The sequence below is a fragment of the Ambystoma mexicanum genome, chromosome 4q (genome assembly GCF_040938575.1).
Source record: "Ambystoma mexicanum isolate Mex_15411 chromosome 4q, UKY_AmexF1_1, whole genome shotgun sequence".
Classification (NCBI taxonomy): domain Eukaryota; kingdom Metazoa; phylum Chordata; class Amphibia; order Caudata; family Ambystomatidae; genus Ambystoma; species Ambystoma mexicanum.
In genome coordinates, this window is record NC_090928.1 from 399,471,904 (window position 1) to 399,497,064 (window position 25,161).

The window sequence follows — 25,161 nt, forward strand, 5'->3', positions numbered from 1 at the left end:
TTATGGTTTGGTTTTTACAATACTTAGAAACCTCCCCTAGCCATTAGTATCAAAATTGAATTTTGTCCTTAATACATATTTATACATATGTAACCTCTACCAAAATCACACACAAGGATTACATATTTTATGGAGTATCTGTTCCTCAAAATCCCACAGCTGTGAGACCTGGTTTCGCCTTTTTGCAGCATTTTGTCCATTTCACCACGAACACATTTTCCAAACTTTCCCCAAATTTCCACAAATATGTGTGTTTACCATAGGAATGTGTGTGCAAAGTGTAACAATTCCAGCATTAATACAGTTCCCATAAAACCACATATATTGCCATTCCTGTTCTGAATATGCTACACAGTTCCACCATGTTTTGAAATGTAGGGCCAAAACTTAGACTAACAAATCTGCCCCTGTTATATTTTTCACCACTTCCGATAGCAAGTTATAAGTCTCTAAAAATTGTTCATTATATATTCTTAGCAGCAAATGGTCAGCCTTTTGTCTCTCTCTGGAGCTCAAGGAGTAGCCCCCACCTTTGGGATTTCCTTCAGCAAGCCAAGTTTACGACCTCTTCACACGTCCATTTCCTGGTCTGGAGAATCTGCCATTGTTCAGTCCCTGGCTGCAGACAAAAGTCTGTCCTACCTTACAATTATCATATGTCAGGGAGTATCTGCTGAGAGGAATGCCCTCCCCTTGGGTGGAAACCTGTTTTTCAACTTCCGGCAGGCCCAGCCAGCCTAATTTATTCTTAATTTCTTGATTTAAAATCCAGCAGAAAACAACTTGTTGCATCAGATGACATATATAAATTACTTTCTTAGATTTAAACCTGTGGGATCAAAAACAACTGAAATCTGTATTCCTTTCAGCAGTAGTCCTTTTATATTTGCTAATCCGGCAAACTTTTAGTTTAGATAACTTTAAAGTTTCATCAGGAGAGCCCATCTGACGGGCTGAGTGTGGCTGCACACAGATTTTTGACAGGAACTGTCATTCACAGGCAATCCAGTTTTGCTGAGAAAATGTTTTGCTCTTTACATTTCAGGACTTTGTACATTCACAGTGCGCCATTAGTTTAAATGGATTTTAGCGCCAAGCAAGATTTTGGGTGTTGGAAAGTGTTATGTACAGGTATTTTTGGAGTTTCCGCAGCAAAGTAAATGTCATTTACAAGCGAATTTTGGAGTTTCACTTGAAAATTGGTGCTGCTCCCTCTGCACTCTATGTTTATTTGTCATGGAGCCAACTGGCACTTTTTCTGCAGTGTGTGCTCTATTCCACCACACATGCACCATGGGTGGCAGGTTGTGCAGCCATCTTTTTGTGTGTTGAAAATTCGGTTTTGGTGTGCACAAGGGTTTTTCCACCATTTTTCTGTTTCTCGCACCATAGATAGCAGAGTGAGGCCGCATATTATAGCAGAGTGGGTCAATACATCCCACAACTGCCAAAACTGACCTTTTATCCTACCTTAGTATGATAAGTCAATAGAGGAAGTTAAATGTCACTATCCAACCTCTTCTACTTCACAATATATCATATGATAGTCTATTAATATAGCGCCTATACACAATGTGTTTCAAAGTGCTTCAAGGCAAGGGAGGGAACAATGGAAAATACAATGACATTTTTACAGGCCATGAATCATAAGGATGTGAAATTAACTATCATACTTGGCCTGACGACTTTTCAGATAGTGCAAGAGCTAAGACATAGATAAGGAGGGGAGGGGGAGAGTGGGAAGGAAATGTAAACAGACAGATGACTACCATACTAGGCCTGACGACATTTTTGGTAGAGCTGGAGAAAAACAAAAGGTAAGGGAGAGGGGTTCAGAAAGGTAGGGGAGGAACAAAACAAGCGACTATCGTACTAGGTCTGATGACATTTCAGATAGTGCTGGAGGGGAGATAGGTAAGGGGAGGGGAGAGGAGACAGACGAGGTTGCTATCATACTAGGTGCAGGGACAATTTTGATAGAGTAAGTGCATAGAAGAAAGTAAGGGGAGGAGGTGAGGAAATCGGAAAAGGGAGAAAGGGAGAGGAGGAGAGAACAGAGAGTAAGCAGTCAGAATGAGTGGAGAAGCAAGAGCGGAGAGCAAATACAATTGCAGAATTCAGTAGTAACACAAAATGTTTCAAGCCAGGATACAAGATGAAGATGGGAACAGCATGATTCAGGGCCACCATGAGTTCACGATGCAAAGGAAGTCCAGCATGAGAGTTGAGAAAGGGTGATGCCCTGTGAATCAATGAAGTCCATAAAAGTCAAATCCAGCATTGGCTACGAGATGGTGATGGTGAAACCGGAATATATCAGAACAGACTCCTGACGAAGTAGGCTAGAGAGGGGGAGGGGGGCGGTGAGCAGGGTAGAAGATTCAAGCAAAACAGGCAACACATGTGTGCGAGAAGGGATGGGGCACAAGGGAACATCACAGGGGGACCAGAGGGGGTGGTGATGGCCTGTGGGGTCAGAGGTAGTGAACACATGTTGGTGCATGCTTACCTGCTGTATGAGCAGGGGGTCAGCACTGGGTCCTCCTGGTCTGAACAGTTCCAAACAGGAATTGCCCTTTTCTTCATCAGCTCTTCACTTCAGACGCCCAGGTGAGAGATGCCCTTGATCTAAGAGTTAAAAGCAGGAAGGCAGAGGCAGGGCTAAGACAGTGGGTGATGCTTAGGCCAGGGGACCTAGATCTACTTGCGCCTGCTCTGCATCTGCAAAGGAAATGAGGCTGGAGGGCTCCTTAGGTAGGGAAAAAGAGCGGCATCCAGGTGGCACCAGGTGGGCGGGGCTTGCTAAGTGGGAAAAAAGAGTGGCAACCTGGAAGGCATCAGGTGGGTAGCGCTTAGGCCAGGTGTCAGTCCTTATCAGGATGCCTTTGTTGACACGGCAAAGACAGCATCAAAGCGCCCTTTAATGACCTCTCTCTTTTTTACAAAGTGGACCTATTCAGGCAAATTGGATATTATAAAAGCAAGCTATATCTAGTGAGGAAACAAATATAATTAGAAATGCTATCCTCCCTCCCATGTTCATCAATTTGTGTGAAGCATTGAGTTGTAGGACTAACTCAACAAGTCCTCAAAAGGTTGTAGGGTGTGCAACTATTGCCAATTGATTGCTAATCCCCACCTTGTATCATAAGGTATGCTGTGTTGCTTTCATCAACTTAGTCTCAGCATCTGTCTAACCCAGTGGCATGAGAAAGTGTATCCCATTCTTCTTACCAAAGGGTAGATAAAGAATCATTAACAGATGACTCTGAATCTCACTGATGATGGGTGAACCATAATGCAAAATTATAAGCAAAATACAGATGAATCTCCTGCATACTATTTAAATCGACTAAAGGTAGTGTTTGTTCAACACTCAGGCATTACTAAGCCTGATGAAATGCAGATGAAGCTGTTGCAAACTCCTCTGTATGTGGACTTCTGCCTAAGGTACAAGTTAAATAACGCTGACATAGGATGGCAACCTAAACCATTAGCAGAGTTAGTGGTGTATGCAATTCACAGTGAAGAGTGTCAAGAACAGAAGAAGGAGACCTTTGAGTGTAAACTAATGACCTTCTAGATGCAAAGAGTACAGGGCCAGGTGCCAACGAGAAGATACACGGTGTCCCAATTATCCAGTTATAAAGGTTCACATGATGTGGAAAGGGCATAAAGTAATACAATCAGAGACATTGCAGTTATTCATAGCAAATATATTTCTATGGACAGACATTTTAGGACAGTGCACTGTTTCCATCGAAATATATTCTAATCAATTAACATGGCATTGGGTTCAACTACAAAAGAGATGTTAGCTTGAAACAAGTAAGAATAGTCAATACCCCTGAACAGTGAGTGCTACTTGATATAGTTATCAATGGAACAAGACAAATGTGGTTCTGTTAGAATGAAAACACAGGTCCGTACAGAGAGCAAAACATGGAAAAACATCACCTACCTTTTTGCCCTGAAAATTGTCAATTCTATTAAATAAATGGATGTTTGAATTTACCTCTTCTCTCAAGTAGTCTCAACAGGAGAGAGACGAGTAAGACACAATGTATACCAAAAAATGGGTAGTGCTTGACATTGTACATATAAAAGTTATGTCCTAGTGAGCATTGCCAAAAATTGTTCATAACAAAAACGTGCCAATATGCTTTTTTGTTGTAAATACGTACACCATCTCACCTGGAGGATTTTGAGAGAATTCCTCACACTAATGAAAGACAAGCACAACCCTACGACATACACATATAAATAAGATACAGTGAGTATCAAGACGATTGTGTCCAGCATACATGAACAAGGCCTTCATTGTGAGGTTGGTGTTAAGTATTAGAATACGCAGTATTTGATTCTAAGGTGTCTAGTATTTACCAAATGTGCTAAATAAATCTGATTATTAAGTGACTTCATTATAAGTATCTATCACATGTTCCTCCACCAACAAGGTAAAGTACAAACACAAGGTTAAAACAGACAAATAAAAACAGGAAGCCATTGGAAATGTTATGGTCACTGCATATTCAAATGTAAAGTTTACACACATTGAGAATGCCAGCATTAAGGAGACCGCAAAGCCTCTCGTTCAACCCGCAAATTCAAACTTATCCCGCACGATAACACTACTTCATATTCATTATATATCTAAGTGTGTACTTGAACACTGGATATAAAGTAGCTTGATCATCTATGCTCTCTTTTCTTTTATATAACAAAACATAAAAGCAGGAAAGAGTGTGCTGACAAAAAAAAAATAATCAAATACAACATATGGAATATAGCATTCAAATCACCCAACAAAAGGAAAGAAAAAATGCAAGTGAAAAAAGACGACCACGCTATGTTAACAGTTCATTTTTCAAATTAACACTAGACTACATATTCTTCAATGTGTGTTTTTTACATTAAATATATAGATATATCCTCAAAGGTCAAGTACAGCATTCCTAACAGATGCATAGTAAATCTAGACATGGAGTAAACGGTACAAGTATAAGAAGAGCCCTTTATCAGCATCCCATGGAAATACCTTATAACAATTCTCGCTCTTTTCCTCAGGCACATAGGCAACACAAAAGGCAATGCAGAACCCGGGAATCACAGGGAAGCACGATCATGTGTTTCCAGAGGCAGGAAATGTCCCAAATGGGAACGTTAACCACTCTTGCCCTCCACAGATTCCCCACAAAAGGGATCGAGGAGTTTTTAGTGAAGTCCAGTACTTTTTATTTGGGCACTTGGTGCTGCTAGGTCAGGGGTCTGCAAACTTTGGCTCTGCAGATATTTTGGACTACAACTCCCATCTGCATAGTCAATGGTGTGGGATCATAGGAGTTGTAGTGCAAAACATCTGCAGAGCCGCAGGTTCCAGACACCTGTCCCAGGTGAATGCTGTGCAATTTGTTAAACGTGCCCCAGCTCCCCCGAGCACTTTTAGCAGTCCTGGTGCAATGTACTGCAAACAGTTTTTTCACATTGCCTTTTTTTTAAGACATTTATTTTCAATGCCCAGACGTTTTCATATGGACTGCATCAGGCACCACAAAGACTACAAAAGTAGACCTTTTCTCCAACAGGTCTAAGGGACTGTTTTGTGCTCATTTTGATTGATATGCCCACATAGTGTTTGCTTGTTTTGTGAAAATGCAATTGTTCATGCAGATTACACATAACAACAAGCTGCAGGCCTGTGCCAGAAAATGACTACAAGCAGATTACTTTTTCATAATGGGCCTACCAGATGGACCGAGTCTTGAAAGTAGTAAAAAATACAGGACAATTTACAGAAAACTCAATTTATCACATTTGTATGTGTGAAATAATCATTTATGCCTTTTGCACTCACATTATATTGCATTCTGCTTGAAAGCCTGCATTTATATTTTTGCAAAGGGGTGAAAATGGCTTGTTTCAAAAATGCCAGCGCTCCAGAACTTGATTTGAGAGCTCTGTTCCAGCATATTTTCATGAAAAATGTTTATAAAAGAAATAGGGATGTTAGGTGTGAAAAGTGGGTTGTACACCTTGGTATCTTTATTGAGCGTATGCATTGCCATACTCAGGTTTTACATTGCATGTAGATTACTCTTGGAGGCATAAGAGAACACATTTACTTATTAAAATTAAACAAGTACATCTCTAGGTGTGAGGTAGACATGCATCTAGATCTCTAGAGATGTGTGCACTCTGTGTGGATTTGGAGCAATTCTGGCAGGGATAATTTGTATTCCGTCCTTACTCATTCAATACAATGAGTAGAATTTAGTTGGGTCATTGTAACATCCTGTTAGTCAGGATCCTCTCATCCCTGTGTCCAAGGAGTGAGAGCACCACGTGAATTATAGGCAACAAGCCATGTATTCTGTTCTTTGCTCAGCTGGTGGTACGATAGGAGTTGGCTAATAGTCATGGTCAAAACATAGGAGGATAGCATGCGAGTACGGGGGACATAATATTATTTTGAATACAGTAATTTTCTCCCAGTGATGTTTAGAAAATGCACTTTACCTTTGGTAAAAGGTAGGTCTAATGTTTTGCAGATTACAGGTGATTCAAAGGAGTTCAGAAACATATTAGCAGTGTAATTGGGCAGTGATCCTGCTCCCTATGGTTACTTGCAAAGTCCCAAGACAAGTGGGTCCTTTGGGTTCAAAGTTTGACAGTCTATCCCAGTTTTTGCTCAGACAGGAGTTAATCTCTTTTACAAATCAATGGGAGTGATGGGCCTTCTTCTGACTGACTGAGCAGGGGGCTGGCCCTGTTGTTTTTCCTACACAAAATGTAAAGTACTAGGCAGAGTATTAAAAATAGGCTGAGGTTGAAAGCTGGAAACTGACTACGAAAGCACATGGGTTCCTTTCTGAAGGCAATCTGGGTCCATAATTGCTTTCAATAAGTTTGGATGATTTTAGTCACTGCCAGTCAGTGCATTGCATCCTTGAAAAGTTAAAGGTCAATGGTGGCAGGTCACAATTCCAGCAGTAAATCAGATTTTCCAGTGTGACAAAGAAGATCTTCATGCAAGCAGGGCTGCTGTCAGTCCACCAGTCAAGCTGCAGTGTCAGAGGAGAACAAGTCTCTGGATCTGGGAGTGATTGAGCAGGCCATTTCATTGCCAATAAAGTTCTGGCTCCTGGAAGGGGCAGATGCTGTTCAGCGGAGGGAGCTAGGTAAGAAATGGACTTCAGAGAGACTCAACATTAAATGTAGCTTCTTGCTTTGCTATTGGTTTGTGTCCGGTATCACGCAATAACCACATGCCTCAGTGTCTGTCAGTTATTGGTGCTCTTGATGGCAACCTCTTTGTTTCAGTTGTCCACACTCATGGGACAGTAATGCTTTTATGGTATCAAGAGATCATTTAGGAGTTCAACCCTACTGTGACAACTTTGTTAGGGGAAGCAACGGTTTACTCTGGCAAGTAAATGTCATTGAATTCATATATCGGGCAGCACTTTGGCATCAGAATGAGTCTTGGAAGAGGGCAGAAGCCTCACATTTACTTTCTATGTTGGCATTGTCTATGCTTCGCGACTCATGCCAGGTTCAAGAAAATGAGGATGCAGCCCATGGCTAAAACTATGAACTGTGCGAGCTGAGTGCACCGTAGCTCTGAATCACAGCCGGGCAGCCATTCAAACATTTTGCAGCCACCCATGCTCTGCGTGCTGCCACAGCCAGCTTGTGCTGCCCTCTTCTGGGGTTTCTCCCCAGGTGTGGATCCAAGGAAAAATCAGGACGCATTCATAAGCAGGTACTATCTCCTACAAGCTCCTACCCATGTACATGGTAATACCCTGGATTTAGTGCTTGCTAAAGATTCTCTGCTATGCTCTGGTCCGATTGAGCTGGTGACCTGGTCGGACCATTACTTAGTCTTATGCTTTTTTTACCCATGACCTCCTCTGGTAAATACCGTCCCCCCAAGATGCCACTGCGCTCCTGGCGCTCAGTCGATCTAAAAGCACTCACTGATCATATTGTTTCTTGTTGTGTCCCCATGAAGCAATTATCTTTAACCTCACTCTCCCACTCTTTAACTTCTGTTGCTGACCTCTACGCCCCTCTGAAACTGATTCAAGGCCGTAGGCTTCCCTCTCAACCCTGGTTACTGACCAGCTAAAAACGGCTTGTCTTCAACTCAGACAAGCCGAACGGAAATGGCGAATTGGCTATAATGCAGAGCTTAAAGATGTATATAAACAGAATATGTCTACTTATCTGGCGAGGGTTAAACTGGCGAAATCCACCTTCTTCGCTCAGAAAATTGAACACGCTATGTGCAAACCAAAAACTCTCTTTTCTATTGTACACTCATTAGCCTCATCAGAGACTCTCACCTCTATGGTTAAGCCTTCTCAGGAACTGTGCAATGATCTGGCCTCTTTCCTTACTACTAAAATTGATGTTATACGAGCCATCCCTTTATTTACTGAAGCTGAAGTCCTGGCAGCCATCTTAAAGATCAAATCGTCATCTCCTGAGGACTCCATTCCTGCCTCTATTATGAAGGTGATTGCATCTGATATCCTGACTGAAATCACACTGGCAATAAATAACTCGTGCCAGTCTGGGTTTATTCCCCTTGAACTGAAATCCGCAAGGGTTATTGCCCTCCTCAAGAAGCCTTCTCTGGACCCCACTATCCCGGCAAATTTCCGTCCTATCTCTTTGCTTCCGTTTCTATCTAAACTTTTGGAGTCTTTGGTCACACCCCTCCTGTCTTCCTTTTTGGAATCTTCCAAAATGTTCAACCATGCCCAGGCGGGTTTTAGGCCTGGGAGAGGTACAGAAAGTGTCCTGGTCTCTGTACAAGATGACATGTCCAGGCTTGTCGATGCTGGCGGAGTTGGGGCCTTGATCCTGTTAGATCTCTCCACCGCATTTGACACGGTGGATCACTCCATCCTTCTCTCTCGCCTTTTACAGATTGGGATAACTGGTTCTATACTCTCTTGGGTTACCTCGTTCCTTTCAGATCACACTCAGACCCTTGCTATGCCACCGTTTCTTTCCCCTTCGTGCTCTCTCACTCGTGGTGTTCCTCAGGCATCTTCCTTATCGCCAATTTTGTTTAACATTTACATCTGGGCCCTGATCTGTCTCATCCGCTCTTATGGGCTTAATTGTTACTCATATGCGGATGACACACAAATCCTGATCCGTTTAGATCAGGATCAGTCTGAGGCCTCAGTGTGCCTCCACGACTGCCTTAAGGCAGTCGAGATTTGGATGGATCAGAATTGGCTAAAGTTGAATGGGGACAAGACGGAGGTACTGTTGGTAGACTGCCCCCCTAACCCCTCCCTGTGGACCTCTGCTTTTTGGCACGCTACCTTGGGCCCGCTGCCAAACCCAGTTAGTAAAGTAAAGAACCTAGGAATTATTCTATCCGCCTCTCTGTCGATGTCCAACCAGGTCAGGGCGGTGTGCCAGTCCACACACCACCAGATTCGAATCCTCAAGAGGGTCATGCCCCTGATCCCGGAAGCCCTCCGCCCCCCTGTGGTGGCCGCGTTAGTCCTCACACGACTGGACTATTGCAATTCGCTCTACCTGTCTCAACCGATTGGCCTTATACACCGCCTTCAGCGTATGCAGAACCTTGCTGCTAGGCTGGCTTCTGGCTCCCCTTACGGTGCCCACATCACGCCAGTACTCCGCCAATTGCACTGGCTTCCGGTCAACGAGCGAATTCTTTTTAAATCTCTGTGCATTGTTCACCGGGCTATTCATGGCAAGGGAGCTGAATTTCTGCAGCTCAAATTCACCCGATACTGTCCGGACCGGGACCTACGTTCTGCTTCTTCCAAGCATCTCTTAGGGCCACGGCTAACCATCTTGGATTCAGAAGAGCGTTGAAAACTAATCTGTTTTAAGTCTGTCCTCTTCACTGGTCTTTCCCGATTGGGTAGCTTCCTTTCCAGCGCCATGATGCCCTTGGGCGAACGTGCGCTTTACACATGTCAATAACATAACATAACATATCTGTATCTGTCAGCTGTAGCCCTTGCTCTGTGAAGCAGACTGTGGCCAGGAAAATATATATCAGCATCCATGCAACACATACTCTATCGTGGGATAAAACATTAGTCTGTATTTTAATGTGAACATACGAAAATGAATGTTAAAATATCCCACACGCTTTCTGATCAGCCATTTTGAGTGCACATTAAACACTGCACGGCGATCACACCATAGTGTGATATGATGGATTATGTGTGCAGAAGAGATGAGGCAAATCTCACTTTCATGTTTCTTTCCATTTAATGCGTACAGATTTAGTATGTTATATTCTAGTGCTGTTGCTTCATCTTTGTCAGCATGTTGCATGACATGATCCCCTTTACTGCAGTGTTTTGCACATAGCACATGTTGCACCTTCCAATCATTGTAACCAAAACGGCAAACTTTGTTAATACATCCAGCAGTTAAGCATTGTTTGAAGTCAGGCGGCTAGGTGCACGGTAATTGATGCTGAAGCTGTGATATCCACCCCTCGTTGAGAGCACCTTTCATCTTCACCCAGTGATGTGGCAGAGCTCGTTAGGAGGGTGCGCATCAGAGAGGAAATGGGAGTGTGAAGACAAAGCGCCCCAAATAGATAAGAAAGGAAGATTCGGCTATTTCACAGCTGGGTGCATCACGGATTTTAAGAAGATCAAAACTGTTATTAAATCCAAAGGTTTCCAGCTGTGATTTACACAAGTCCCTCATTCTACCCCACAGAGTGTTTTACATTTTCTTTGCCACCTCCACCATTTCAGAAAGTTATATCCCTGCATCCGTAAAAACGTAAACTCACTACTTTTGCAAGGTCTATTGTGTGTACAAGTGCGGTTTGATGTTGTGGAATCTTATTGAAGTCTATTGGACAAGACCTCAATGTATAATTTCGTAGCAAAATATGCATAACATGTCCTCAGAAAGACAAAGGTATATGCGAGCGGCTGTTCCTGTTGAATATAATGCCAAGTACTATGGATGCATGGATGACTTCCCAGTGTGATAAATCTTCAGATCCAACATAGCACAGGAGCCCACATAATAATAACGTGCCATTTATATAGCGCTTTTATCCAAAGCGCTTTACATAGAACAGTTTTATATACAATTAATTTTAACCAATGGAAACTGGTACTCAATTTTATCAACCTCAGGAGGATGAAAGGCTGAGTCGATCTTGTTGGAGTTCGAACATTTAACCTGTAGATCACACACAACTCACAGCAGCGAGCCCTCAGCCTGCCGAGCTATGTCACCGGCTAAGAGGGCCTTTCTCCCATTCCATGCCTGTGGCCCACATCCTACAGCAATGCAGGAGACGTAAAGCAAAGGACGTGCACAGAGAAGGCGCGATAAAAGAAGGTGTCAGTGTGCCATAGAGAACTAGAGAGTTTGTATGCAGGAGACGTTAAGGCACAGAGATCGCCTTGCAGAACTGAACAGGCTGAAAGATTGATGAGTGATACAGAGAGGCTGTAAGAGTTGAGGATGAGCAGCATATGCACAGAGGTGTTGCTGAGGGTGGGGGGGCTGAGGGGTCTTTAGCCCCAGGTCTTTTTGTTTTAGCCCCAGATAGAAGCTTAGGGGCTACAACCAAAAGGCTAGCTAGCCCTGAGTCCTGACAGACCCTACATTAGCATAGCCCCGGATCTTTTCCAGATCTAGCAACACCGCTGCACATGGATGACCACACAAGCTCACATACTGCACACAGTGGAATACCTCATGGTGGGGACCGCTGGAGAGAGTCTGGAACTGCAAATGAGGACACTGCACCAATTGAGATGGGAGAACTGAGGAATGATGAGGAGAGAAGAGCACAAAGGTTCTACAGAAACCGGGAAGGGAAACTGCTTGGAGCAAGATGAAGACAGGATAAAAACTGGGTAAGGTAGCAAGGGATGAAGACACAGTGGGTGGAGGTCATGGAAAGACAGAGGATGGAGGAAAGGTCCTGCCTACTTTGCTTTGGAGTCAGAACCAGAAGGGCATTTGAGAACTAAAGATTGCTAGGACACAGGGTGCTGGGACACAGGTTAGAAATGCTCCTGGATTGTATTTAAATGTTCACCCCGCGTTTGGAGGCATACCGGGTCGGTAATGTCACACCAGCCAGAGCCTAAGGTAGGTTCCAAGTGAAGCAAAGATCTTGGCCAGTACTCAATGCCATTACGGACTCTGTTTGCCCTCAAACAAGGGATCCATGGGCTGATCAGTATTTGCACCTGGGGCCTTCCTCTAGGTTGTAAATGGTTTTACGGATGTCTTTTTTTATGTTGGGGTGGGGTGGGAGGGGAATCAGCAGAGGTGTGGGATGCTTTTGGGCTGGGGTGGGTGGGGCTTGGGTGAGCGAGAACAAGGAAGGTGTGCTAGGAGGAGGGGTTCAAGACCTGGGGAAGGCTCTTGCCTGCTGGAAGAACTTGGGCAATCACTGACCGATTCTGCTCATGTGCCCAGCCACCTAATTGGCTGAGCGCACTCCCCCAGGTGCGAATAAGAGTGGGGACCAAAAGTGTAATTCTGACTGTTGGGTCTAGAGATTATGTTCCTAGGTTGTACTGAAAATAAAAGACAGTGGGAGAAATCACCACTTAATTGAACCAGGAGAGAAATCGCCACATGCAGGAACCTGGACAGAAGCTGCCTCAAGCATACTTTTTGAAGGTAATCGGAGGAAAGCTACATACAGGAACGTAAGTGAAAATTCCCAAGGCGTGTTTGTGAAGTTAAACTGAGGAATGTTGCAAATATGGGCTGCTAGAGAGTTTCTAAAAGCCTATCAGAGGGTTCATGAACCCACATTGATCACAGCATGGTGGTCGCGCACAGAGCCGGACATCGGCGACTTCAAGATTTGCAGTGAGTGGAGGGTCGCGGTTTGTGGGGCAGAAACGGTTCCAGTTCTGTCTCTGTGCAGGGGCGCCCATGCAGCGGCAAGGGGGACTAAGAACATTAGTCAGTACAATGAGTAACTTTTTCTTTCTATATTTTCTTTTTCCACTTATTAAAACATATACGCGCACCACATGCTGTACTGTCTTTGTGTGCACGGTTGACCTCTGCTTCTTGATCTGCTTAATTTTTTTGTCTCAGACTTCTACTTGAAGTTAATTTGTCAAAGCAACGATTTGTGCCATCAATAAGGTATGAACTCATTCCATAGGACAAAGGCATGACTGGAGCAATCCCTTCAAGGAAAGCTTTATAAATTGAAGAAAGGATGGAAGTAAGAAAGGTAATTACCAGTGTGTAGGCGAGGACGTCTTCCAGGCCTATACCTAAGATGCTGGCTGGTCTTTGCATGAAGGCCATATCTACAGACATTTGCTATCCTGAGTGTTGGCTTTATGTCTCCTTTTGACTAGCTAGCCTGCCATACCTTATTTTTCAACCATACCTCTAATTTACTTCTCTTATGTTGAATACCAGTGGCTTGTTTACCTCCTGAGTATATATGCAAGAGCAACACTCATTTTCTTTTCCGTACATGTTGAGTTAAGTTTGTACGTTTTTGGTCTACCCGACATTTCCAACAATTGTCCTTTCCCGCTCTGCTTACCTGTTTCTTTTCACCCCATAGACGACAATCTGGCAGCCACCCGGTACACAGTCACAAATAGAATCATACAGCAGCAATGCACCCATGGAGTACCCACAACTTGATACCCAAATCCTACTAACCCTCTACTTTCTCAATAACCCACACTCACCACACACTTGCCATACATGCCCCAGATGGCTAGAAATACTGCCTGCTAAATGCCCCTATCAGCAGAGCTATCAGCCCCTAAACTCAGGGGTCAAGTCCTAAAAATTAAAGTGGGGGGACTCATCAACAAATGCTATGGGATGTGACGTCGCCAGAAATTAGCATTAGCATATGAAAGTGAAATATGCATATTTCATTAAATTGGCTTTGCATAACCACCCAAATTGAACCGGACGAATCGTGTTTGCCTTTCATAAAATCAACACACACACAAAACCAAGAAACAATATTTACTTCTAATAATGTTTTTGAAAACTATAAAAGGTGTGCATGTTTTAAACTCCAACAAACAATACAAATGGTTTCCCTGGGACTTGCAGTACCGAAATGGGACATTTCACCATTAGTTTTTTATTTGTCATCAGGTTATGTAGTGCAGAGGTGAAGTGTCCGGCCTACAAACCTGATGACTGCGGTTTGATCGCAGAGGTTGGCTTTAATTCATAAATTCAAAGAGGCCATTCAATGATTATCGTTTTAGCTGGGGGGACTGAGTCCACCCTCTCAATAAAGTGGGTGGACTCCGTTCCTCCGCGTGTACCCCCGACTTGAGCCATGCCTAAACTACAAATCTTTCTCAAACCAACTGTTAAACCACCTGCTATCCTCAAACACCCACGACTCAAGACATCATATGTCTGCCATCTGGAAACAGAATGCCTCCACTGTACAAAACAAAAAAACAGCTAGAATGGACACAGACACAGGCGCCAGTTATGACTGGTTCTACACACATCAACAGCTGAGCCCAACAACTGTCTTTTCCCTCTTTCTACCCTAACCAACCCACTCCACTTTGGCTTTCAGAGCCATGAAGGCACACAGAGGCCATTCCAATCAGAGCGGTGCAAATCACCATAACATAGCAGCACCCAGGAGCTGTGAGAAAAAACTCCAAAAAGTACTGAGAGTTTTTTGTAAGCCAAGTGGAGAAAGATTACATACAATACCCCAGGCCCACTCCATAAACCTTAGATGAGTTTAATCTCCACTTGACAAACTCTTTAATCGTAGAACTGTAGCATCCCAAATCGAAGGTAGAGGTCTACTTCAGCCATGGTGGCAGTCCCAGAAAAACAAAAACATCAGAGTTCTAGCCATCCTGAACAATCTGAGTGAAGAAATGAAAATGTGAAACCCTACTGATTCCATTCGTTAATACTGCCAGACCAGTCATCTCCTTTGCTCTCACTCTCCCTTCTTTGTCCCAGTACTTACTTTCATGGAGGTAAGACCACAACTCGAGGTAGAACCCATCATCTAAAATTCAAAACCAAAATCAGCTTAACTAAGCCCCTCCTCATACATGGGAGAGGCCATGAAATTGCAATCCACCCACAGGTCCTCTTGTGTCTCTTCCTAAGCAATAGAGATCAAAGAACAATAGTCATATAGATGGGAGTGGGGGCATAAGGATTGGAGTGAATGACGTAAAAATCAGATGAATGAAGATTGTAAATTATACCTTACTTCCTCATATATTTCCTTCTCTGAATCCATACTTATTATGATATATCCAATGGATTTCTTCAGACCGCTGATGAATTTCTCCTTCTTATGCTTTTTAATGAGTGACCAAGGGGGCTGAGACTTCACAGAGCCAGTGCATGATCGCCTGGAGGTGGCTGTGGGAGGATCCCCTGGTCGCGCCCACTTAACCCCACCGCTGGGCTGGAAAAAAACACATGGAGGATATGTGGGTCACTGGCCATTTAAGGGCTTCGCTAGGAGACCTTTAATCTCATGTGGGGCAGTACAATTCCACCCAACACCATAATCACAAAGATGCTGGTCCCGACTTCACCCACAACTATCCCAACATCTCTAAAACACTTAGCACAGGTCTCACTGCAGATGTGGTTTCACAGTACTCAGCAAACACCTGTGTGCATGTACAGGAACACAGACATGAAACATGGTTGACTGGCTTAGCCACAGTCCAGCCACTGTTTGGATTACACGCTATGTTATATGTTACACCTATTGGGAAAAGGCAATTACATACCACTCATAACAAGGCAGCACCAATAAAGATAAACACGTTGAAGCCCTAATCTACAGACTGGATCAGGGGTAAGGACTGCAAACTGTATAAGAAGGATGCTCCAGGAAGGACTGGATTGGGCATTCAGAGATGAAGGTTATGGCAGGTTATTGGAGCAGGCTGGAAATTCAGGAATTAGTCAATGGAAGGAGTCTGGAGAGACAGAGACAGGAGAGGAGGTGGTTGGGGAGAAGAGGGCGAGAAGGGAAATCAAGAGATGGTTGGAAGGAAACACCAGGATTTGTGGGAAGTGAACGTTAGGCGGTGGCTGGAGGAAGACAACAGAAGGTCGAAAGAGTGAGACATCAAGAGGTGGATGGAAGGAGACAGAAGGCAGTGGCAGGAGAGAAAAATCAGGAATTGTTCAGAAAAATCCATTAGAAGGTGCAGGAGGGAAAAGTAGGTGGTAAATATAAGGGGTTGGTATAAGGCATCATGAGGTGGTAGGAGGGAACGCCATGAGGAAGGTGGAAGTAAACATCTGTAGATGGTAAGAGTTTACGGGAGGAAAGGTCTTTAAGTCCCCCTCCCCTCTGTTCTAACCCGCATGCAGGGTATGATTCATCCACCAGCCACCCATGCGCCTGTGGCCAGGGATGCAGGATGGCTGCGGGGCGACCCATATGGATGCAAAACTCAGCCAGAAAGCCGACCCCAGACTCCATTTTTCTACCACACTCTGACTTCATTTTGTACATGATAAACAGGCCTCATGAACAAAAAGTAGCCTGAAGGGCTGCAGCTCTCCCCTCGAGATTGCGCACAGAGGGCCAGTTATTTCCCTCACCCTCCTCCCTTCTGTGTCCCTGCAGCAGTCCTGTTCTCACGGGAGAGAAACACTGTATCTTTCACCTTCCGCAGTCCATCGCTGACCTGTGAATGACCGAGCATAGGCTTGGGTTTGAGAAAAACAATTCGTCTCCACAAACATGTCCCAGTTCCTTTGCAGAGCCTACATTTATGACATTTACTGAGCATAACCCCCCAACATCGCTCTTCTTTTGAAGTTACAGATACGTACCCCACGCCTATGTGCCAGTCCATTTCACCCACACTGCTAATCTTTCTGTAAAGGCTATAAATCTTCTTCTGTAGTTGTGTATCAAGGGGCTGATTCTATTAAACAAAACAAGATGACCTGTATCTATTTCACTGCGCATAAAGCTGTGGTTTACATGTCTGGGCCCAAAGACAAATGAAGACTGGGGATTGTTTTTAAACCTGAGGCCAGGACCGTGCCCCTAAAGCAAATCTGAAAATATTACAAAAGAGATCCTACTACCTCACGCTCTCCCCTCTTAAATGAGGTAATAACTCATAGTGGACCCGCGAGGATGTGCAACATCACAGGACAACCAAATTACACGTTTGAACCCATGGTGTTAGAAAAAATATATAGATTTTATTTTATTTCATCATTCTAATTTTCATACTGCTCTTAAAAATTGTATAACCTACTCAGGTGTACAATATTGTTTTTAAAGAAATCATTGCTCAAATTCATTACCATCATAAAGAACAGAAAAATAACACAACACAGTTATTGAAAAAAAAGGGGGGGAAAGGGAAGGAAAAAGTGAAAGTATCAGTATGTGAACTGAAACCACCTGAATGCACAAAAACAATCCTACACCTTAGTTATATCACTAACTGATTACAACAAAAACAACTTTTACATAATCAGCAAATAAACAAGAGAAAGACAATACACTGAGATTTCATAAAAACACATTAAGAAACCACTATACAAATCAAAGAAAAGCAATTTACGCTACTAGCAAAGCTGTATTAGTATGGCATTAAGCTGTCTAGTTATCTATCCTCATATTTGGTAACAGGATTACTCAGTATTTTTAATAAATACAAGCTCTAAATGCTCTATTTTAAACGTGTCTGTAATCACACGGTATCGTTAACCCGACATGTTTCATTCCCTAGGCATGTATATCTTTTCAAGATAGATTCTTCAGAGATTGTTGCTTCACAATTCGGCCGGCGTATCTTTAGCCAGACTTGTATAGTGCTGATTCTCTTAAAAAGGTATTTGTTTGATCTGAGTTGCAGCCCCCGAGGGATTCCTTCTTGTTATGACTTAACTATAACCACACTTCAAACTTGTAGAATTGCAAGTGAAGTAGATCACGCTTCTGATAAATAGAGCAATGGTTCCCTGGATGGTAAAAAAGGCAGAAGAAAGGAAGGAGAGCGGCGTTGGTGAAGTCTGTCGTAAAGCCAAAACTGAGTAAACTTAAATGTAATATTATTGCTAGTACAGTGCGGAGGAAGCATTTAAGAAACCACTATACAAATCAAAGAAAAGCAATTTACGCTACTAGCAAAGCTGTATTAGTATGGCATTAAGCTGTCTAGTTATCTATCCTCATATTTGGTAACAGGATTACTCAGTATTTTTAATAAATACAAGCTCTAAATGCTCTATTTTAAACGTGTCTGTAATCACACGGTATCGTTAACCCGACATGTTTCATTCCCTAGGCATGTATATCTTTTCAAGGGAAATTCTTCAGAGATTGTTGCTTCACAATTCGGCCGGCGTATCTTTAGCCAGACTTGTATAGTGCTGATTCTCTTAAAAAGGTATTTGTTTGATCTGAGTTGCAGCCCCCGAGGGATTCCTTCTTGTTATGACTTAACTATAACCACACTTCAAACTTGTAGAATTGCAAGTGAAGTAGATCACGCTTCTGATAAATAGAGCGATGGTTCCCTGGATGGTAAAAAAGGCAGAAGAAAGGAAGGAGAGCGGCTTTGGTGAAGTCTGTCGTAAAGCCAAAACTGAGTAAACTTAAATGTAATGTTATTGCTAGTACAGTGCGGAGAAAGCATTTAAGCAGATGTCATCTCTGCCCAGTCTGTAGGTGTATTTTGTGTGGCAGCTGGGCATTCACCAGAAATAAGAAACAAACAAAACCACATATCCCAGCAGCCTCTGGGCATAAAACTACAGCCCGGACTCCTGCCTGGAAGAAACCAGGCACACGGGGCCTGCAAAAGGCTCAGACTATGCCCAGACCAACGCCCAACGCAACGCGCATGCGCGGAGTGGCTAACGCGCATGCGCAACCCGCAAGCGCTTGTTTGCGCTCGAGATTACGCCAGACAGGACGAATCTCACAGAGCTCTGGCGAAAACCTTATGCGGGGCCCGCCCTCGCTGGAAAGCAATCTCTCTGGCCCCGCGACTCCTAAGATAAGTGCCGAGCTTGCTTAAATACTATGGAGCATGTTAATGGAGCATGTCACTGATACTTATCTGATATACTAACTAGTGGGAAGTGACAACAAGTGCATTGGGTAACGTTACGAAGATACTAATTCCTAATTGTATGCCGCATTATGCTCGCCAGTTGTGGGCACCTTTGACTAGGTCCAGAATGAATACGAGAGTAACGCCACACGTGGGGAGCACACACTAATCATTTCCTTTTTTGTCAGGAAAACGAAACGCTCAGCCCCAGCAGCCCTCTGCATCAGTGCTTATGGCAACCGGGACAAGACGCTTGGGAAAAGACAGAGCTAAGTGCTTTTCTAAACCTTACATGTTTAATGCTTATGAAACTGATAACTTTGTTAATAGCGGTGCATTCGCTGGGATCGCATAGTGCAGGTCAGTATTATAGTGTGTTACATAACCATTCTCAGAGAGAAAACGTGGTGTGGATCTAATGTATTTGGTACTTTGGTTTGACCTGTACTCCAGAAATCTACCTCTGTGCTGATATTAACAAAGAGTGGATCACCTACATTTTTTAATGATGACATGCAACTTGTGCCTAAGGAAGTGTGTACAACAGGCCCACATGACGTGGGATTGTTGCGAGAAGTGACACCAGTGAAAAATAAAACTCAAACCAGGGGCGTTGTTGCCCCGGGTAAAACAATACCCCTTGTCCAGAGAAGCAGAAGAAGGGATAAAAGAAACTATATATGCCCTGCTACAACACGGGATTATAGTACCCTCAAATTCCCCATCTAACACTACCCCTTTAAAAAAGCAAAGGGAGGGGCTTGGAGGATGATACAGGACCTACGCCCCCTCAATTATGTCATACAAAAAGAGATCCCACTTGTCCCGAATCCAGCATCAATTTTGTGCAGCATACCCAAAGATGTATCAGGTTTCATAGTGGTAGATCTGAAGAATGCATTCTTCTCAGTACCACTGGACCCTGAATCACAATATTTGACAGCATTCACCCTGGGGGGAAAAAGATATGAGCATTGCAGATTGCCCCACGGATACTGTGAGAGCCCAAGCATATTCAAGAGGATCTTACGTGAAGATCTTGGAAATATTGACACAAAGAGCACACTCATTCAATACGTAGACAACCTCTTGATTTGTGGAAAGAATGAGGATGAGTGCAGACAGGACTCTGTAACACTATTGACATTGCTAGTACACAAAGTGTACAAAGTGGACCGAGAGAAACTACAATACTGATTAACAGAAGTGTTGTATTTGGATCAGCTGATGTCAAAAGATGGCAAAAGAATAATTCCCGACAGGGTAGCTGCTGTGCGAGCTGTGAATGAGCCAACAACAGTGAAAGAAATGCAGACATTTCTGGGCATGTGCAACTACTGCCGTGCATGGATATCGGAGTATGCAGGGTATACAAAGCCACTCCTACAGGGGCTCAAAGAAGCATAGAGAGAGAACGTAGCAATACAATGGACACCAGAAATGCACACTGCCTTCAGTACATTGAAAGAACTAATATCAATGGCACCCGTTCTAGCCAACCTAGACTATGACCGCAAATTTTATTTATTGTCGCATTGTGATGGAACACTCATGACAGCAGTACTGAAACAAAAAACATCATTGGGTCACAAGCCTCTGGCATACTACAGTGGTACAATAGATGCAGTGATGCAGGGACACTTTGCCTGTGAACAAGCTCTTGCAGCCATGGCGTGCACCATTGAAAAGAGTGCAACAATTGTGATGGGAGGCTCCATGACATTGTACATGGAACATTCACTTTTTGCAATACTGGAAAGATCTAAGAGTACATTGACCACACAGAGAGCCACAGCATACAAGATAATACTATCAAGTGCAAACATACACATAGTGAGGTGTAAAACAGTGAGCCCAGCCACAATCCTCACAGAGGCATGCACAGTGGAAGACATGCAAACACATGATTCTGCCACATACAGAGGAGAAGATGATGGTACACCCATGGCTACTGAGGATGCACTAACTGAAGGAGAAGTATACTTCATAGATGGGTCAGCATCAATTAATTCTGAGACAGGAGAAAAACACGTGGGGGTGGCAGTGATATGATTAGAAGAAGGTAAGTATGAAGTAATAGTGCAAAAAAGATTGCCCATCCATTTCTCAGCACAGGGAGCCGAATTAGTGGCACTAATTGAAGCTTTACATACAGCTAAGGGATGTGCAGTAACAATGTACACTGACTCTGCATACATCACCACACCAGTACATGGAGGATTAGCATGATGGGGAAGGAGGGGATTTCGGAGAGCAGATGGATCCCCAGTGCAACACACCAAACTATTAGCAGAACTAATAGAAGCCCTAAAAGAGCCAATGATTGTGGCATTGGTGAAATGCCAGGCCCATACAAACAGGGATGACGTCATCTCATTAGGTAACACGGCAGCGGACGCTGCCGCCAAAGAAGCATCATATCTAATTAAGGAAACAACAGCTGAGTACATCCTACAAAAGCATGTAGAAGAAGATCAGAGGGAGGGATACAACTCCATGCCAGTCTCACAAATATTAAAGTTACAACAAGAAGCTCCAGCAGAGGAAAATGAGTTATGGGAAAATGGGGGTGTAGCCAGTCATCCACTGATCTCCTTTGGCGACAAAACAACACAGGTAAGGTAGTAATGACCCAGAAACTACTAGAAGTAGCCTTCCAATAGCTTCATTTACCAGCCCACAATGCCAAACAACACATAGCAGCAGAAATTCAGGAAAACTGGTTTGTACCAGGATTGCAAGAGCAAATATATAAATTGGCAATAGAATGTACTACATGCCAAATATACAATTCAGGAATTACACTAAGAACACTACGAGGAATACTGCCTAAACCAATTGGACCATTCAGAGAGCTGCATAGAAAAACAGAGAACATTAACGGGTGGCTGAGCCCTGGAGGAGAACCCATGAACCTTAATGGGTAGTTCAGGCATAAGAAAATCATGAAAACCTTAGTGTTTGGCTGCACCATGTGGATGCAACATAGATTACGCTGATATGGGCAAAAGATGCAATGGATCCCGATATATGAGAGTGGTAGTATGTCCCTTTTCAAGGTGGGTAGACTGCACACTTTGCGCCTACCCAGACGCAAAGTGTGCAGCCAAATTCCTAGTGCTGGAAGTGCTCCCTCGCTGGGGAATATGTGATGTAATAAGCTCCGACAACGGAATGCATTTCGTTAATGATTTGTTCAAAGAAGTAACAACAATGTTAGGGATTACTCACAAACTATGCACCATTTATCACCCGCAATCAAAAGGTATTGTTGAGAAAATACAATTCAGGAATTACACTAAGAACACTACGAGGAATACTGCCTAAACCAATTGGACCATTCAGAGAGCTGCAAATGGTATTGTTGAGAAAATAAACAGACTTCTTAAGAGCAGACTATCAAAACTATGTTACACTCTGAAAAAGAATTGGATATATTGTATGCCACTCTCTGCCTTTCTCTTCCTTATGTTTTATTAATTATCTAGAACATATAATGAAGTTGATGAAAGAAATTGAAGTTAGTGTTAATTTTACTTAAAATTAACAGAAATGTACATACGACGAAAAGATATATAAAAACCAAAATATGCATAGATCTGTCTGCTTAATGCGCCTTTATGTATCATTCTGTAGGAGCAACCATGGCAACAGAAGGGGCCCCCGGTGTCAACAATGTTAGAATAGATAGAAATGGAAATAGAGGTTTTAACTTGAGGAAATACAGTTACGAGTGTGGACTTTTCTTTTGCGCAGTAATATTCTTTTCAATGTTGTTTGGTTTGGTAGTGTACTGGGCCATAGCATTTATATCTATCGATTTAAATTGATTGATTTATTTATTTATATAGCGCTTTATACCAAGGCGCTGTACAGTGGAACAACAAAATACAAAATAACAACAACATTTAACAATGAGAGCAACATTTACATCATTAATCATTCAACAGGGGGAGTAGAAGGAGAGGAGGGAGGACAGATAAGGAGGAGCAAGACCATGGCAGAGACAAGGCAGAGAAAGTAGAACTTTAGTTGTAAGTGGAAAGGTAGCCAGCCAAGGTGAGAGAGCGAGGAAGAGATGGAGTCACGGGAGGTAAGGAGACAAAGGGTACGGACAGCAGAGTAGTATATGGATTTTAGAGGGGTAAGCTGAGATGCGGGAAGTCCAAAGATTAGAGGGGAGCAGTAGAAGAGGCGGGAAAAGATGAGAGAGGAAATTAGGAGTTTGGTGGCGTGGAATGTGAGGGAGGGACGGATTTTGCGTATATTGTAGAGGTGGTATCGGCAGGAGCGGGAGGTGAGTGAAATGTGTTGTGAGAAGGTGAGAGAGGAGTCAAAGAGAATGCCTAGATTACGAGCTTGGGGGGAGATAGGGAGATTGGAGGGAGGAAAGTGAATGAAAGGAGGAGGGGAGGGAGGGGGAAGAGAGTTAGAGGGGGAGAAAAGGACTTCGGTTTTATCGGTGTTAAGAGAGAGAAAGCGGGAGGACATCCAGTTCTTGATAGCAGTGAGACAGGAGGAGAGTTTAAGGTAGAGGTCAAAATGAGGGGGGAAATGGGACTAACTTGGTAAAAAAGGGAACACACCTCATATGGGATGGGATTAAACTTATCTGGGAACACGGGACAAAGAGAAATGGTATACAGCATGCAAACAGCACAGCCAGCACTATTGTATCAGCACACCCCACAGCCCCATACAATGACTCTGAGTTTAATGTATATGATATGAACGACCTATATCCCTCTGAATTACCCTGGCTATATGATGATTCCGACCCAATTGTATCACTTGCACCTGACACCAATGAACAGTATGAAGTATTCGCTAAGCGTGTGGTGGATGATGATGCAAAAACTGCAGAAAGGTTTATGGCCCTATTTAAGGGGTGGGAAAAGGGGCGGGGGCAGGTGGAGCACCCTTAATACAGCAGGTGGAAAGAAAAGCTCTAGGGCGCCCAGGAAGTAATAAAAGATGGAAAAAGGGGGGAGACGGAGAAAGTATGATGAATACCACGGGCTGGGATTAGATACAATAGAAGATCCACAGCACCCACACCAGTATTTGGTGTGCATCCACACCAGTCAAATAAGTGGTACGCAGACATGAGCTCTACTGCAAAGCAGACAACTAATGAGAGCTGTTATGTGTGCTCTCTAATACCCCATGCCTCAGGTACTCCTAAAGTGCTGTTACCACAAGAGTCACCTGTTGCAGATGCACAGTGTCTCCTTCGTCTTGCAATATGAAGAAAAAAAATACTTTTAATGCACACCGTCTCTTTTGAAATGCTGCAAAATGAAAATACCTGCCACTCGAAAACCGAAAGGAGTAATATGTCTGAAAGAACCCTTTCTAATTTTAAAAGAAACATTATATTTGGACAATAAGTGGCAAGACAAGCAGATAACATGCAAGGCAGAAGCACTACGAGGGCCGGCAGATGACAAATTGCAATGGATCCAACGAACGTGCGCCCCGATATGGATCCAACACTTCACAAAACTGACTTTGGTCACGGCCCTTGAAAATCCATTCAAGCTGCACAAAGAAATATCCTACAAACTGTGCTTCCGTGGAGAGGGAAAAGTAAATATGGGCACAAACAAGAACTGTAACGAAACACTTATCATTTCAGACATGAAAAAAGGGACGGCTGCTTTAATAGACACCTACTTGGTTTTGTGGCAAACAGGCATACCTGCACCTTCCACAGTCATGGAGGGGGACATGCTCCCTGGCAATGCTGCATTCCACTCTGATGGTGATACCTGAAAGCCATATCCAAGGGGAGAAAAGGCTGCCAGCCGCAAACGATCCAGAACCCATGCAACCAACTGAAGAATCCCCCATCTATGCACTATCCAAGGAAAACAGGCAAAGCACAGTCTCAAGAAAAAGAAGGTCATCAAACTATATCTAACGGGCATCCTCAGAACTCTTGACTCAAATTCCAGACTGGTTCTGATTGTTCAACTCCACTGAAACGTTCTTTGCCTCCCTTGTCCCAAGTATCCAGGTGCAAGCCATTGCAAAATGGCTCCAAATATCCCACTGGGAGCTGATC